The sequence below is a fragment of the Nerophis ophidion genome, unplaced genomic scaffold (assembly GCF_033978795.1).
Source record: "Nerophis ophidion isolate RoL-2023_Sa unplaced genomic scaffold, RoL_Noph_v1.0 HiC_scaffold_30, whole genome shotgun sequence".
Classification (NCBI taxonomy): Eukaryota; Metazoa; Chordata; class Actinopteri; order Syngnathiformes; family Syngnathidae; genus Nerophis; species Nerophis ophidion.
Window position 1 is genome coordinate 1248540 of NW_026906952.1, and position 13421 is coordinate 1261960.

Genomic DNA, 13421 nt, shown 5'->3' on the forward strand with positions numbered 1-13421 from the left:
CCTGTGAATAATGTTGTAAAGAGCAGCATGTTTGTGCGTCACTGAGATTTCAAGACAGTTCATACGATAACTTGTTTTTCCTAAGTGCATGTCAAAGTAGTGAATGCAGTGTGTGACTGAGCAGAGATGCTGTGTTTGTCTTGCAGACGTCTGTGAAGAACATCTTCACCCTCAGCAACAGAAGTGGAGCTTCAGGATGCGGACGGAGGAGCCACCGCCCTCCCACATTAAGAAGGAAGAGGAATACCCACTGATCCCCCATTTTAAAGACAAAGAGAAGGACACGCTGACACCGCGATTTAAAGAGGAAGAGGAGGATCCACTGAGCCCTCAGATTAAAGAGAAAGAGGAAGAGCACAGCATCAGTCAGCAGGGAGAGCATCTTGAAAGACTGGAGGCGGTTGATGTCACCAAGATGCCAGTGACTGGTGTCCCTGTGAAGAGTGAAGATGATGAGGTGAAAGGTGAAAGTGAGGAGAGGGGAGGGGGGGAGCCTCCAAGCAGCAGCTCAACACAACACATGACAACAGAAGCTGATGGAGACCACTGTGGAGGATCACAAGCAGACAAGCTCTTAGCTCCACTATCAGATAGTGAGGACACAACGTCACACTCTCCTGACACTGATGATGAAGACTCTAAAGATGATAAGACATGTCACACTGACAACACTCACTTCACATCTTCTCACTGTCACAAAACTTTTAAATACCGTCGTAGTCTGAAAAGACACATGAGAACACACACTGGAGAAAAACCTTTTCCTTGCTCAGAATGTGGTAGAGATTTTAGACTAAAACAAATGCTAAAAGAACACATGAGAACACACACTGGAGAAAAACATTTTTCATGTTCAATCTGCGGTAAAGATTTTACTCAAAGGCCCCATTTCAAAGGACACATGAAAATACACACTGGAGAAAAAACTTTTTCCTGCTCGGAATGTGGTAAAAGTTTTGAAAGTACACATGAGAACACACACTGGTGAAAAACCTTTTTCATGTTCAATCTGCAGTGAAGATTTTAATCGAAGGGACAATCTCACAGCGCACATGAGAATACACACTTGAGAAAAAACGTTTTCATGTTCAATATGCGTTAAAGGTTTTACTCAAAGATCCCAGTTCAAAAGACACATGAGAATACACACTGGAGAAAAACCTTTTTCATGTTCAATCTGCGGTAAAGATTTTACTCAAAGATCCCATTTCAAAGTACACATGAGAATACACACTGGAGAAAAACCTTTTTCCTGCTCAGAATGTGGTAAAAGCTTTGTTATAAATCATAGATTAAAAGTACACATGCTAACACACACTGGAGAAAAACCTTTTATATGTTCAGTATGTGGTAAAAGTTATATGGAAAGACGACACTTAAAATTACACATGATAAAGTACTCTGGTGAAAAACCATACTCTTGTTCAAACTGCAACAAAAGCTTTCATAAACGACAAGCTTGTACAGTACACATGAGAAGACACGCAGGTGAGAAAGTGTTGAGTTGCAGTGTGTGTGGTGAAAGATTGTCTTCTAAGTACCAGTGTAAGAAACACAAGTGTGCTGGTGAGAACAGCAGCAGCAAATGAAACTGCAGGATTTGAAATAAACTGTCCAGACTTTCATTTTGACTTTCTAACAACATCAGCACATATAACATGTGTGACATCATTGTTGTGTGTGTAACACAATCTTGTTTATATGATTCTAATGTTTATAGATTAGACACTTCAGATTAGTGTGTTTATTACAGTCAAGTACATGAGTTAATATACACATTTGTGTATTTTAAAATAAACAACAATTTGACTGAAAAGGTGAGAATAAACAGTACATAAAATATGTTGCACATAATAAATATTTTAAGTGTAGATATTCACAATTCACTTGTATACTTATTCATAATAGTGTTTTATATGTTTTTATTAAATAATGAAGTGTTACATATTTTATTTTCTAATTGTAGATGATTCCATAGATGAACTCTTTTATATGATGTACATATTTGTTTTACATGTGTTCATACCTTTGCTTTTGAGTACACATAAATCCCTCTTAGTTCATATTTACTGGTTCACATCTGAAACATCTTCTGGACCACTTCTGGAAGCATATTATTATTTACTTTATACATCATTTGAACAGTTGTCTTTTATACAATTTTAAGATGTGTGACTTTATGAATCATTTGTTGGGTATCTGTAATCCATTTTATGAATAGTCTTTACCACTCTCTTGTGTAATATGAATATTGTTGTGTGATTGTTTTATATGTATGTCCCCAGACCTTTATGCAATAAACAATGTATGCTTCCACTAAAGTTGGGTACAATAAATGTAGTTAATATTTGCGGGTATGTATTTTGCTCTATTTTTTATCGCAGTCAATTTTGTAAATGTTTTCTTTGTATGTCTTACATGTAGTTTCCAGCTTACTTCATCATGTAGACTAACTCAGCCTGGAGGATGTGTGTAATGTTGAGATGTTTTGGAGATGACTTGGTTTGTTTGGATGTTGTCAACCTGTCAATTGTTCTATTTAAACTATTAATGTTGTCAGATCTCGTGAAAGAAACAAGCAACCAGCTCTATTACTTCTTCTTCTTACTGGCAGTTTGCAGCCACGACTTGAAAGGTTCATACTGTCACCTACCGGACTGTAGAGTATAGTGTGGGCCATAGAACAGAAGAAGGAAATCCTATTAAGAACCTGTGGAGGGCAGAAATACACCTAAGATGTTCTACTAGTCTGCTGGAAATAGAAAGAAGAACAAGAAGAAGAAAGAGGGGAAAGCAAAATGGCGTTTGATGGAGAAAGTCTAAACGTGGGCATTATAGTTCTGTATTTGTAATCAGTGCATACATGTTGTCAAAATAGGTAGAAACCCCCCCTTGGAGGATCTATTTCCCCGCGTATTTCCCCCCGTTAGGGGTTAGAAGCAAGGCTGGACCGTAGGGCCCCGGGTATACCTGGTGTATAATGAAGGCCAGGAATGTAATCGCTTATGTAAACCATATCTGTGATAGTACTCACGAAATGTGATGGTGTATAAATAATCAGATGTGTAAATCAACATGTGAAAAGGATAGGTGACCTTTGACCAACATTCAGGTATGGCAGAGTGGAAGGCTACTCTAGACAACCATCTGCGTTAGTTAAAACCTTCCCAGTACGAGTGTAATGGTTTCATCAACAGGACACTGATGAGGAACTTGTTATTTGGAGCCTTAGACATCATGCGGTTGCGAATGTTGACACAGCGCGTGCTGATGTGGGGGAATAACGGGATGTGGGGTAAGAATCCAAAAAACTCTGTATGCAGCCGGTTTTAGGATAGCAAGAAGTATACTGGGCCAATTGAGAGTTGGTACAAAGGTCACATGTGTAACAACCAATGTATTGTTGAGAATAACGTCATGTGTTGTATCTCCATAGCAATGCTATAGCAACGGGGTAACCACCCCGAAACCGAGGGTATATAGCAATGTTGAATTCGCTATTATACGGGATTTCGTACTTCTACGTTGCATCGAGTGGACAACAGGAAAGACCTCTGAACTGCTTGGACTGAAAAGAACATTCCCAGCTCTCCAAACAGAACTCAATTCGACAAAGAAGAGACTTTTCTCCATTTCCGATCTCCCCCTGCGACCAAGGCAAAAGGGGAACATGACTTTCCTTCTGTCCAGCCGAGGAGTCAGGGCGTTGGCCGCTCGGCCTTTTTGCTCTCGGCCACCACCACTACTCCTTTTTGGCCTCCCCACTTCTGCCTCGCAGCCGAAAGCTGGATGTGATCGCCGGGCCGGGCGACCCATCTGGCTTCCTCCAAATTGCATTTTTGGACACTTTTAGCTTTTTCCTTTTTGGAAAGCTCGCCTCGATTCCTTCACTTTTAGGGGCACTTTTCGGGTTTTAACACGTTTGATTAATGGACACTTCGGTATTCCAATTTGTACTTTTTCCCATTTTGGGGTTTTTGTAGTTTTCGGTTTACCGTGTTTTAATTCATGATTTTTCCCTTTTTTGGGATAGTCTCCTTTTAGGCTGCATTTGATACAGCCTCCCAATTTAAGTACTTTTCGTAGTTTTCGGTATACCGACTTGATTTTGATTTTTCCAATTTATGGGAATCGATGCGAGCTCTCCTCTTTTTGGGAACATTTCCGACATCCCCTGAAGAACCTGGCACAGTAAGACCCATCTCAACTTTTATTATGACAGATTTACTGCAATGATTTTAACCATGATTTTTTGATTATTGATGATTATTGGGAATGATTTATTGACGCTGTGCAAGGCTTACGCTATCGAACCTGTATTAAAAAGCATCATATAAAAACAGAAGAATGTCATGTCCCTGTTTACCACCTCGTCCTAGACGTAATGTTTTAGGGCTTTCATGTGTCCACCACCTAGCTCTGAAGGGTCACTCTAACGCAGTCCACTTACAATATGTCCTGTAAGGGCTTTTACATATCCGAGCCCCCAAATTTAACCTAGTCAGTGACAAGAGCCAAGATTCATTAGAGGTGAGCTACCCATAAATGGCGGGATCCGTGATTTAGACCTGGCCTTAGGAGATAGGTTTCTCTGCTGGGCAGACCACGGAAGGAAGTAGGACAGACGCCGGACCACCGGGACCATCCCAAGGTAGTAGAACTAGACTCATCGCCTCGCCATCCAGCTGAGTAGGACCCACGTCGGCGGAGCGGCCGGTAAGACCGGTTGACCCGAGGGGACATTACCCGTAGGACGGAGTGCTGGATTTTGACTAGCAATAGGTATTGTGCGTCAATCACCGGAATCTAACAATGTGCACATATAAGTCCTTTTATAAAGACTACCTTTTATTTTGTTTCCAGAGTATCCTGGTTCCTTGATTTTTGTAAATAAAAATAGTCTTCAGTCGCGCTGATGGATCAGTTTGAATTATTGGGTGGATAGCGGTGTTCTGTCTTGTTTGTTGAATTTATAGATAATATACGTAAAAGCAGAGGGCTCAGCATTTTTCACAGACTGTCTTAAAGAGTAGACGGCCACTGCGGGAGAGTGAGGTTGAAGCAACATACTATCACACGCCCACACTCGCTGGCACTTCTTACACGTGCTTCGCTGCACTTCTCTTTGTTTTCTGTTGGGCTAAAAATGTTGCTTTCGCAGAAGGAAGAACGAGGAGAGGATATTGCGTGTAAAAGTAAACCAATACCACTTGGGAATTCATTAGTGAGGTGCACTTCCTCCTTTAGACAGCGGGAGGCAGCATTGCCTAGTTTACAGTAATGTCCATGTTAACAGGAGACAACAAGGAGTTCCTTTCAAGTCTACTTTAAGATAGTTCGGTGACGATTGCAAACGTGTTCATCTGCACGAATCTCATGCCAAACAAAGTATCATCGCTATGTATCGTTGAGTAGTATGTTAATATTTGATTGAGCTGTATTATTTAATGGTTGTGATGTAATTTGGGACGTTTTATGGCCAAAAGTCAGTCATGCTCATTTTCATAAATCATACAGTGAAGTGAATGTTAGCATAGTAAGGTAGTTTGCTGTCGAGCACTTAGATCACATCTTTTGTGGCATTTATTTATCCATATAAGTTCGATACACAGCATAATTCATGGTTTATTGTAGCATGTTTGTGTGTGTAAGTGGCTGTGTGTGCATGTCTGTAATGTAAGCATCCTTTCTGCTTGGATGCTTTCAGTTTGACCCTTTTTACGGTCAATAAACCTGTGGACTAGAAGACGTTTTTCAGAGTGTTTGATCAAGAAAAGGTGTTTGGGCAAAGCCAAGATATTTCTACATATCGAGGGCGGCACAGTAAAACGATGTTTTGAACGCTGAAGATAAGACAGCATACACAAGAACAAATGATGGATTGCACCGTTTGCTCGATACGGACACAATCTACCACTTCACGTGCTTCAACGAGGTCACAAGCTTGCTCCACCGAGGCTGCAGCTGCCAGAGCACGCACAAAAGCAGAGGCAGCCAAAGTACGTCTGTCTTTTGCACAAAAAGAAATGGCACTCAAAGTGGAAAAAGCACAACTAGAAGCTAAGATGGACATGCTCTTACTGGAGCAGGACGCAGCAGCTGCACTCGCCAAAGTGGAGGTCTTGGGACCCACTGTGGAAGGAAGTGATCGAAGCAGCTCCTATCTTCACATCAAGCAGTTGTTTGAACATTCAGTGGACACATTAGAGCGCACAAAGGAATACATAGCCACTCAAAGTCAAACAAAAATGGAATGACCACACCAACAGCCATCATCATGGAATGAAACACAACATTATAAACCACCAGATGCTAACTCCGTTCAACACCCACATCTCCAGACAGAGCACAGGGAACACAGAGTTGGCTTTGTTTCTACCATACAACAAAGGATGACACCTTCACAGCCAGAAGTCACATCAGTCACCAGTCCATCTTCAAACGAGACAATCACCAAGGTTACAAGTGACATGGCCAGATTCAAAGCCCTGAATACTCAAAGGTAACCCTCCCAAAGAAATGTAAGCAAGATGACATGGGCTCTACAGTGTTTCAGCAGACCAAAGATGACAACAAAGTCGGTCCATCCATTGATAACATCGCTTTCCTGCAAATCATGGAGAGGGGTTTGAAAAAGGACATAACAAACAGCCATGAAGCTCCGCTGCCATTTAAGACTCCAAGGCCCAAGCTTCCTGACAAAAAAGTTCAAACCTTGAATCGTTTTTCCTCTCTGAGACGCAACTTTGAAAGAAAACCAGTGATGAAAGAGCACTTTTTTAGCTTCATGGAAAAGATCTTTCAAAATGAACATGCTGAAATAGTTCCCCCACTCACATCTAATGAATAAAGATGGTATTTACCAGCCCTTGGTGTCTACCATCCGAAGAAACCTGGAAACATCCGTGAGGTATTTTACTCCAGCACCCAGTACAATGGTGTGTCATTTAACAACGTGCTGTTAACTGGACCCACCTCAACAACACCCTTATAGGCGTACTCCTCAGGTTTCGCAAAGAAGCTGTAGCCATAACAGCAGACATTCAGCAGATGTACCATTGTTTCTTAGTCAGAAAAGAGGACCTCAATTAGCTCAGGTTTTTATGTTTCAAAAACAACAACTCATCCGAAGATATCATAGAATACAGAATGAGGGTCCATGTCTTTGGAAACTGTCCCTCTCCCGCGGTGGCCATCTACTGTTTAAGACAGTCAATGAAAAATGCTGAGGCCGTTGTAAAGCAGTTTGTCAACCGTGACTTTTATTCCGTCAAAGCTGCAGTGAAGCTGCTCAAGAGGACGCAAAAGGTTCTGTCAGACTCAAACTTGAGGCTTCACAAAATCGCCTCAAATAAAGCAGAAGTTATGAATGCATTCCCATTTCAGGACCATGCCATCAACTTAAAGGACCTGGACTTCACTTCAGATACCCTGCCCATGCAACGTAGTCTGGGACTTAACTGGGATTTAATGTCAGACACATTTACCTTTCAAGTAGCTGATGAGCAAAAGCCTTTCAACCGCAGAGGTGTCTTGTCAACTGGCAACAGCATCTATGATCCCCTAGGATCAACACAGCCCCCTCGCGGCTGTGTTGGAGCCACTATGGATTGAACTTTCACAGTATCATGTTAGACCCGCTCCACATCCATTGCTTTCGGTCCCCTAGAGTGGGGGGGTGCCCACATTTGAGGTCCTCTCCAAGGTTTCTCATCGTCATCATTGTCACTGGCGTCCCACTGGGTGTGAATTCTCCTTGCCCACTGGGTGTGAGTTTTCCTTGCCCTTATGTGGGTTCTTCCGAGGATGTCATAGTCGTAGTGGTTTGTACAGTCCTTTGAGACATTTGTGATTTGGGGCTATACAAATAAACATTGATTGATTGATTGATTGATTTCTTGCCCATGTCACCATACAAGGCAAACTGATCCTGCGTGAGCTCATGCAGAACAACGGACATTGGGATGCACCTCTTCCTCAAGAAATGGAAGAGACCTGGTCAACGTGGCGACGCTCATTGAAAGATCTCAGCGACCTCCAGATCCCAGGTGTTTACACACAAGCCTCTCCTACAGCAGTGTCAAAAAGAGAGATAGTCATCTTTTGTGATGCTTCCACAAAGGCACTTGCAGTAGTTGCATACTTAAAAGTAACAGAGAAAAATGGAACCAACCACGTGGGCTTTCTCATCCGAAAGGACAAGCTCACACCCTCGTCAGAACAAACTGTCCCTAGACTTGAGCTTTGTTCTGCAGTATTAGCGGTGGATCTTGCTGAGCTCATCACCTCAGAGATGGACATGGAGATTGACATCACATTCTACAGCGACAGCAAGGTCGTTCTTGGTTACATCATCAATTCCAGACCTCTTGTACCAGTGTCTACCGACCCACATGACCCCCAAATCCTCTCACCAGCCACACTCCTCACACAAAAGGTCAGTCCCTCAACTGCTCCTGTAAGCGACTGGGTAAAATATCTCCACGAGCAACCGTGGCTTCAAGTCCAGCATTTGGCTCAAACCTTTTGGGAGCGATGGAAGAAGAAATACCTATCTACACTTCAGCCACAAAGGGAGTGGCATTCACCCCACCCTAACCTACTGCCTGGAAGAGTAGTGCTCCTCAAAGATGACCAACTGAAGAGAAACCATTGGCCTTTAGGACTAATTACACAAGTCTTCCCAAGCAAAGACGGCAGAGTTCTCAAAGTGGAGATAAAAGTCTCCAGAAAGGATGGCACCAAAGTGTTCCTGCGGCCAGTAACAGAGACAATCTTGCTTATGGCACCAGAGAAGCCATAGATTGTATCCTTTGGGACAGTTTGGTAGTGGCGGCTTAATCCGCCAGGCGGGGAATATTCTGTCTTGTTTGTTGAATTTATAGATAGTTAATGTAAAACCAGTGTTTAAGTTCACTTTGGAATTCATTAGTGAGGTGCACTTCCTCCTTTAGACAGCGGGAGGCAGCATTGCCTAGTTTACAGTAATGTCCATGTTAACAGGAGACAACAAGGAGTTCCTTTCAAGTCTACTTTAAGCTAGTTCGGTGACGATTGCAAACATGTTCATCTGCTGGAATCTCATGCCAAACAAAGTATCATCGCTATGTATCGTTGAGTAGTACTTTAATACTTGATTGAGTTGCATTATTTGTTGGTTGTGATGTAATTCGGGACGTTTTATGGCCAAAAGTCAGTCATGCTCATTTTCGCAATTTATACAGTGAAGTGAATGTTAGCATAGTAAGCTAGTTTGCTGTAGAGCACTTAGATCACATCTTTTGTTGCGTTTATCTATCCTTTCAAGTCCGCAAACAGGAACAATTCACAGTCGCATGCTGATGACTTGTGGTTTACATATATTAGGAACAGTTAAGGCCCTAATATACTGCCTTGGGGGACTCCACTGCTTACATGTTTCCTCCCCTCCAAGTAAGATTGCATCTAAATCAATGACGTTTTATCAAATCCGATTGCTTTAAGCTTATCCAACAGTATAGCATGGTTTACAGTGTCAAAGGCCTTCTGAATGTCCAGCATGACCATGCCGCAGTATTTGCCCGCGTCCACCTCATGTTTGATGTGCTCGCTCTGATAGAGAAGGCATGTGTCAGTGGAGTGCTTAGTTCTGAAGCCTGATTGGAATTTGTACATGAGTTTTTTACTGGCAAGGTATCTATTGACCTGTTCATAAACTATTTTTTCCATTACTTTCGAAATGGAACTAAGAATAGAAACAGGTCGGATGTTACCAGGTTCTAATTTGCTTCCTTTTTTCAAAAACGGAGTTACTCTTGCTAAGTTAAAATCTTTTGGTACTTGACCTTGTTTAATTGAGAGGTTTATTATGTGTGTGATGATTGTGGCAATGGTGCTGGCAGAGTCCCTGAGGAATCTGGAGGGGATATTGTCAAGTCTTGGTCTTAAGAGTGGATGCAGGATAAACAGGTCAACAATGCAAGAGGAATCAAAACATCTTGTCAAAGATCTACATATCACCTTACTTATCATTCATTATGTTCCCGAAAAACGTGGACTCAGTGGCAGGAATCATGTCTTGTCAAAGGTACGAAGGCAGAAGTACTGGATATTGAGGTCCCACTCAGCTGTCTGAATAATTCTGTCACAGTGTGTAACTTGCAGACGTCAGCACAGAAAACCAGAAGGTCAGACCATGGCAGACCTCCCTAGTGAAAGATTGGAGCCAGATGAGCCCCCGTGGACTACTTTGGTCCATTTGAAATCCAAAGGAGCAGGACCATGGTAAAGGGGCATGGCATCATTTTTACTTGCTTGACGATAAGAGCCGTACTCATGGAAGTGGCAAGTTCTTTGGACACAGAGTCCTGCATGCATGTGCTGCGGAGGTTCATAGCAAGAAGAGGGCAAGTCCAGTTGATGCGTTCTGATAATGGGAAACACTTTGTGAGTGCTTTGGATAACGCAAAGATTCAAATGACCGTGTTGGATAAAGACATCAGATGGATCTTGAACCCCCCTGCTGCTTCACATTTTGGAGGCGTATGGGAGAGGCAAATACGGACAATAAGGAAGGTTCTCAGTTCCATTGTGAGACAACAAACGGTTGATGAAGAAGGACAACGTACTTTGTTGTGCAAAGTTGGGGCAATTATCAACAGCCGCCCCATCTCAAGTGTCCCTACTGACCCAAATGGCGTGGAAGCCTTAACTCCCAAGCAGCTATTGCTGATAAAAGCCAAAACATCATCACCACCTGGATGATTTGACAGTAATGACCTGTGCTCCCGACGTAGATGGCGCCCAGTTCTGTATTTGGCAGACTTGTGTTAGCGATGCTAAACTAAAGAACATTGGCCAGACATACAAAGGAGGCAAAAGTGGTTCTAACCCCAAAGGAATATCCGCAAAGATGATATTGTCCTTATTGTGAATGACTCTTCCCCGGGAAATTCATGGACGATGGGCCGTGTGAGCGACATGATTAACAACAACCAAGGACGTGTTCGACCAGCATCGGTGTGTTCCTGAGACCTGTTTGTTGGTTGAAGGTGACGTGTAAACCCTTTATTATGTCACTTGGGACAGTGGTAAGGAATGATCGCCTCTATGTGCAGGTGACCTCTGACTCCACCCCCTTTTCCTTTTGTTCTATCTTCCACACCAGCATACATGCAAAAGAGTTCCAGTTTTGTAAACAGTAAGAACATGGTGTGAAAACATGTATCTGGTACATGCCTATATCAAAGTACATGTGTGTAACACCAAGGTACATGCTTATATCAAAGTACATGTGTGTAACACCAAGGTACATGCCCATATCAAAGTACTTGTGTGTAACACCAAGGTACATGCCTATATCAAAGCACATGTGTGTAACACCAAGGTACATTCCTATATCAAAGTACATGTGTGTAACACCAAGGTACATGCCCATATCAAAGTACATGTGTGTAACACCAAGGTACATGCCTATATGAAAGCACATGTGTGTAACACCAAGGTACATGCCTATATCAAAGTACATGTGTGTAACACCAAGGTACATACCTATATCAAAGTACTTGTGTGTAACACCAAGGTACATGCCTATATCAAAGCACATGTGTGTAACACCAAGGTACATTCCTATATCAAAGTACATGTGTGTAACACCAAGGTACATGCCCATATCAAAGTACATGTGTGTAACACCAAGGTACATGCCTATATGAAAGTACATGTGTGTAACACCAAGGTACATGCCTATATCAAAGTACATGTGTGTAACACCAAGGTACATGCCTATATCAAAGTACATGTGTGTAACACCAAGGTACATGCCTATATCAAAGTACATGTGTGTAACACCAAGGTACATGCCTATATGAAAGTAGATGTTGATCAAGCAAGGTGCCTTCAGGACCAGTTTAGTTGAAAGACAATGTCAGTTTTCTCTTGGCTATATAAGTGGAGGTCCATCAGTGTTGGCAACTCCTCAGTAAGGAACGCAGCTATTGGCTGTCCTAGAAGACCACATGGCCTGCTTTACACCAAGGTACATGCCTATATGAAAGTAGATGTTGATCAAGCAAGGTGCCTTCAGGACCAGTTTAGTTGAAAGACAATGTCAGTTTTCTCTTGGCTATATAAGTGGAGGTCCATCAGTGTTGGCAACTCCTCAGTAAGGAACGCAGCTATTGGCTGTCCTAGAAGACCACATGGCCTGCTTTACACCAAGGTACATGCCTATATGAAAGTAGATGTTGATCAAGCAAGGTGCCTTCAGGACCAGTTTAGTTGAAAGACAATGTCAGTTTTCTCTTGGCTATATAAGTGGAGGTCCATCAGTGTTGGCAACTCCTCAGTAAGGAACGCAGCTATTGGCTGTCCTAGAAGACCACATGGCCTGCTTTACACCAAGGTACATGCCTATATGAAAGTAGATGTTGATCAAGCAAGGTGCCTTCAGGACCAGTTTAGTTGAAAGACAATGTCAGTTTTCTCTTGGCTATATAAGTGGAGGTCCATCAGTGTTGGCAACTCCTCAGTAAGGAACGCAGCTATTGGCTGTCCTAGAAGACCACATGGCCTGCTTTACACCAAGGTACATGCCTATATGAAAGTAGATGTTGATCAAGCAAGGTGCCTTCAGGACCAGTTTAGTTGAAAGACAATGTCAGTTTTCTCTTGGCTATATAAGTGGAGGTCCATCAGTGTTGGCAACTCCTCAGTAAGGAACGCAGCTATTGGCTGTCCTAGAAGACCACATGGCCTGCTTTACACCAAGGTACATGCCTATATGAAAGTAGATGTTGATCAAGCAAGGTGCCTTCAGGACCAGTTTAGTTGAAAGACAATGTCAGTTTTCTCTTGGCTATATAAGTGGAGGTCCATCAGTGTTGGCAACTCCTCAGTAAGGAACGCAGCTATTGGCTGTCCTAGAAGACCACATGGCCTGCTTTACACCAAGGTACATGCCTATATGAAAGTAGATGTTGATCAAGCAAGGTGCCTTCAGGACCAGTTTAGTTGAAAGACAATGTCAGTTTTCTCTTGGCTATATAAGTGGAGGTCCATCAGTGTTGGCAACTCCTCAGTAAGGAACGCAGCTATTGGCTGTCCTAGAAGACCACATGGCCTGCTTTACACCAAGGTACATGCCTATATGAAAGTAGATGTTGATCAAGCAAGGTGCCTTCAGGACCAGTTTAGTTGAAAGACAATGTCAGTTTTCTCTTGGCTATATAAGTGGAGGTCCATCAGTGTTGGCAACTCCTCAGTAAGGAACGCAGCTATTGGCTGTCCTAGAAGACCACATGGCCTGCTTTACACCAAGGTACATGCCTATATGAAAGTAGATGTTGATCAAGCAAGGTGCCTTCAGGACCAGTTTAGTTGAAAGACAATGTCAGTTTTCTCTTGGCTATATAAGTGGAGGTCCATCAGTGTTGGCAACTCCT